The 5354-nt window shown below is 42.8% G+C and overlaps 1 pseudogene; it reads right to left on the bottom strand.

Moving 5' to 3' along the window:
* Window positions 1-934: 934 nt before the first annotated feature.
* Window positions 935-1445, bottom strand: LOC126933105 (60S ribosomal protein L12-like; annotated as a pseudogene).
* Window positions 1446-5354: the final 3909 nt, after the last annotated feature.

The following is a 5354-nucleotide window of genomic DNA, read 5'->3' as shown; positions in this document are numbered from 1 at the left end:
GTAATTGTTGTTATATCTGTGCTAGGCAACTTTCCCAATAACAAAGGTTTTCAAAAGTTGATCTTTTAGTTTTCAAATCATGTTCTCTTAAAGAATACACTCATAGAAGTCAATATTTTTAAAATATGATTATATAAAAATATACACACACATACACATATGTATTTGTAGTATATAAAGAAAATATTAATAATGATTATCTTAGTAGTGGTTAAAATTAATTTAAATGTTATTTAAAAAAAATATTCTGGCTGGGCATGGTGGCTCATGCCTGTAATCCCAGCAGTTTGGGAGGCTGAGGCAGGCGGATCACTTGAGGCCAGGAGTTCGAGACCAGTCTGGCCAACATGGTGAAACCCCATCTCCACTAAAAACACAAAAATTAGCCAGGCATGGTGGCAGGCGCTTGTAATCCCAGCTACCCGGAAGACTGAAGCAGGAGAATCGCTTGAACCTGGGAGGGAGAGGTTGCAGTGAGCCGAAATCACGCCACTACACTCCAGCCTGGGCGACAAAGTGAGACTGCCTCAAAAAAATAAAATAAAATGAAATAAAAGTTCATATTTTTAAATTTTCTATGTAAAACTTGTATTACTTTCCTTATAATAAAAGAATACTTTATATTTTTGGAAAAAAATATTCACACATTTGATTCTTAAAATGTAAATCATTCCTTCCTGGCCCAATCACACTGTTCTTTTCCCACAAAATTCAAAATAATTTCATTCACAGTAGCTACAGATATTCTGCCCTGCTCTGTGTACTGTGACTTAGTGCTGGGGACTGGAATGACTGTGTCCTCTCATCATTCACAAAATATCAGGGATTTTCACTTAGGCAGGGAGAATTGACTGCAGAACCCAAGGTGTTTTGTTTTGTTTTTTTTTTCCAGTTGTCAAATGATCCTTTACTGAAATATTTTCCTTTGTGCTTCTTAACTAGCTAGGCATTCCACAACAACACTGTTGATGCCATCTATGATGTCATGAGGTTGGTGGCCATCAACATTATGGCCCATAGACAGGGCAGTCTCCCGGATCTCTTTAATGGTTCCAGAAAGTTCTCTGGCTAAAGATGGGTGCTGCACCTGTCAAGCAATGTTGACGATCTCATCACAAGTGATATTCCCACTGTGTTTAATGTTTTTCTGTTTCTTTCTGTCTCTTGGTGTTTCCTTGAGGGCTTTGATGATCAGGGCAGAGGCAGAAGGCACCACCTCAATCTGGGCCTGTCTGTTCTGAATGGTCAGTTTCACTGTAATTCTCAGGCCCTTCCAGTCACCCATTGATGGCAATGTCATCACCAACCTTTTATGGAGACAGACCCAGGGGGCCGATCTTGGGGGCCAGTGCAGACGTGGCCCCGACTTCACCCCCGATGCACCTCAGGTACATGACTTTGATCTCGTTGGGACTGAACTTCTGCAGCATGGTGGAGGCAGCTGGTGTTGGATTAACCCGGATTTGGGACGATGGAAGAAAGTTGCACCTTGGCCTCCTCCAAGCCAAGAGCTGAAAGAACCCAAGGTCTTTATAAAGTATATCCCTCTCACAGCTTTTTGTGGACTCATGTTTTACTTATTGTTTTGTTAAAAGCAATGGCAACAAAAGCCAAAATAGACAAATGGGATCTAATTAATCTAAAGAGCTTCTGCACAGCAAAAGAAACTACCATCAGAGTGAACAGGCAACCTACAGAATAGGAGAAAATTTTTGCCATCTACCCATCTGACAAAGGGCTAATATCCAGAATCTACACAGAACTTAAACAAATTTACAAGAAAAAAACAAACAACCCCATCAAAAAGTGGGCAAAGGATATGAACAGACTCTTTTCAAAAGAAGACATTTATGCAGCCAACAGACACATGAAAAAATGCTCATCATCACTGGTCATCAGAGAAATGGAAATCCAAATCACAATGAGATACCATCTCACACCAGTTAGAATGGTGATCATTAAAAAGTCAGGAAACAACGGGTGCTGGAGAGGATGTGGCAAAACAGGAACGCTTTTACACTGTTGGTAGGAGTATAAACTAGTATAAACTAGTTCAACCACTGTGGAAGACAGCGTGGCAATTCCTCAAGGATCTAGAACTAGAAATACCATTTGACCCAGCGATTCCATTACTGGGTATATACCCAAAAGATTATAAATCATGCTACTATAAAGACACATGCACACGTATGTTTATTGTGGCACTATTCACAATAGCAAAGACTTGGAACCAACCCAAATGTCCGTCAATGATAGACTGGATTAAGAAAATGTGGCACATAAACACCATGGAATACTATGTAGCCATAAAAAAGGATGTGTTCATGTCCTTTGTAGCGACATGAATGAAACTGGAAACCATCATTCTGAGCAAACTATCGCAAAGACAGAAAACCAAACACTGCGTGTTCTCATTCATAGGTGGGAATTGAACAACGAGAATACTTGGACACAGGGCGGGCAACATCACATACCAGGGCCTGTCATGGGGTGGGTAGAGGGGGGAGGGATAGCATTAGGAGAAATACCTAATGTAAATGACAAGTTAATGGGTGTGGCAAACAAACACAGCACGTCATGTATACATATGTAACAAGCCTGCACGTTGTGCACATGTACCCTAGAACTTAAAGTATATATATATACACTTTAAGTACATATATATACTATATATATAAAGTGTGTGTGTGTGTATATATATATATAAGAGTTACTTTTAAGTAAAAGAATAATAATTAGTACTACTGAGAGCTTTTCACCTCAAAGCACTGCACATGCCTTAACCCCTTTGTGGTCTCATTGAGGTATGTGTTTGCTCTTAAAGACTTTTCACAGTTTCACAAGCAAAACTCAAATGATCCATTGTATCTAAGAAGTCAAGGGAACCCCTCTGGGAATAAAGAGCTGCCTAAGAATAATAGCAGGGCCACCATATGAGACATGGTGAAAGTCCCGGGCACAGTGTCTTGTGGATGGCAGATGCTGAATAAAGGCCCCATGTTTCCAATGCAGAGATCACAATAGGGCCTGGTTATGTCTTTGAGGCCTCAGCCCATGAGGCCCACCAGGTAACCAAGCACTGTTATCATGCACCATCAGCCTGAATGGAGCCACTTGCAAGTTATAACTTTATCTCTGCTCCTGATCATGTGAAAACAACTTTGTTTAACCTCCATTCACTTTTTTCCCTCCTTGACTATAGTTGAAATCAATGTATTAGGCCATTCTTGCATTGCTATAAATAAATAGCTGAGACTGGGTAATTTATAAAGGAAAGAGGTTTAATTGGCTCACGGTCCTGCAGGCTGTTCAGGAGGCATCGTGCTGGCAACTGCTCAGTTTCTGGGGAATCCTCAGGGAGCTTTTATTCATGGTGGAAGGTGAAGTGGGAGCTGGCCCTTCACATGGTGAAAGCAAGAGCAAGAGAGAGAGAGTGAGGGTGGGGGTGCCACACACATTTAAATGATCAGATCTCATGAGAACTTACTTGCTATCTCCAGGACAGGTCCAAGCCATGAGAAATCTGCCCCCATGACCTAAACATCTCCCACCAGGACCCATCTCCAACACTGGGGATTATATTTCAACATGAGGTTTGGGTGAGGACACATATCCAGATTATATCATTAACTAGATCCAAACAGCTTTTGCTGTCAATGACAATATTTATTTAATCCCTCCCCCATCCTTTTTTTTTGGAGACCGGGTCTCACTCTGTCATCCAGGCTGGAGTGCAGTGGCGCGATCACAGCTCTCTGTAACCTTTGCTTCCCAGACTCAAGCGATTCTCTAGTCTCAGGCTCCCAAGTAGCTGGGACTACAGGTGTGAGCCACCATGCTTGGCTGATGTGTGTGTGTGTGTATGTGTGTGTGTGTTTGTGTGTGTGTGGAAATGGGGTTTCACCAGGTTGACCAGGCTGGTCTTGAACTCCTGAGCTCAAAGCAGTCTGCCCACTTCGGCCTCCCAAATTGCTGGGATTACAGGTGTGAGCCACTCCACCTGGACTATTTAATCCTTTTTGTTTGTTTTTTTTGAGACAGAGTTTCACTCTTGTTGCCCAGGCTGGAGTGCAATGGTGTGGTCTCGGCTCACTGAAACCTCCGCCTCCCGGGTTCAAGCGATTCTCCTGCCTCGGCCTCCTGAGTAGCTGGGATTACAGGCATGCATCACCATGCCTGGCTAATTTTGTATTTTTAATAGAGTCGGGGTTTCCCCATATTGGTCAGGCTGGTCTGAAACTCCCAGCCTCAGGTGATCTGCCTGCCTTGTCCTCCCAAAATGCTGGGATTACAGGCCTGAGCCACCTTGCCTGTCCTTATTGAATCCTTTTTATAGAACGATAATGCTTGAGACCTTCAGAAATGATCAAATGATGATTGCTGTATCTTCTTTTACATCTAGGTTAAACACTGTCCTGGGAACAACTCTAATTGAGGATGAAAGAAGAATAGAAAAGGGCAATATAACTTATGCTAGGTTATTAAAAATTAGTGGGAAGTAACCAAATATCTTGAATAATGTGTCTAAAATAGATCTCTATGGTTTTGCCCCAAACCTGCTCCTTCTCCAGTAGTTACCTCTTTTTAATATATGGTACTGGTATTCGCCCACTTACTCAAACCAAAAACTAGAGAGCCACCTTGGGCTCTTCCTCTCCCTTCACTCCCAAATTCAGTTCATCTGTAAGTCCTGTTAGTTTGTCTTCCAAAAAAATTCCCACATTCTTCCACTTTGCTGCTGCTTTTTTTGTCCACTGTGGTCCCCCGATCCAAGCCCCTGCCATCTGTCACATGATCAGCACAGTGACTTCTGACCAGCCTCCCCCTTTCCCCCTCACTACAGTCCATTTTCTCCATGGCAGCCAAATTTAAAACATAAATCAGATCACACGTGTCATACCCCTGCTTAAAAGCATCCTTTCTCACAGAACAAAATCCAAACTCCTTTTGGGGAACTTGGAGTGCCTACCTGATCTAGGCACCGTGCACCTGAAGCCCTTTTTCTCCCTGTCTCTCCCTTGCTTTATCTTCTGGCTTGTGGGCCCCCGGGGTCTGCAGATGCTCCTTGTGCATGGCAGGGTCTTCTCCAAGAACCTTCATGTGATTCCCCCAGTCACATTCAAGTCTGTCCAAATTCTTTCTCCCCAGCAAGGCTTTCCCTCACCGTCCTATCCAAAATTGCACCTTGCCCTTTGTCTCCTTTCCCTGTCTTCTTCTTCCATATAGCCCTCCTCACCCTGCAATTATGTTGTATCACTTAACTTGTTTGTTTCCGCCTGAACTGTCTCTGTCTCTAGAATGGAATCTCCCCAAGGAGGGATGCGGTCTTTCTTGTAACCTATTATGAGTTCAGC

The sequence above is a fragment of the Macaca thibetana genome, chromosome 12, assembly GCF_024542745.1.
Source record: "Macaca thibetana thibetana isolate TM-01 chromosome 12, ASM2454274v1, whole genome shotgun sequence".
NCBI classification, from domain to species: Eukaryota; Metazoa; Chordata; class Mammalia; order Primates; family Cercopithecidae; genus Macaca; species Macaca thibetana.
Note: the sequence above shows the minus strand (reverse complement) of the source record. Positions and strands in the feature narration are given on the sequence as shown.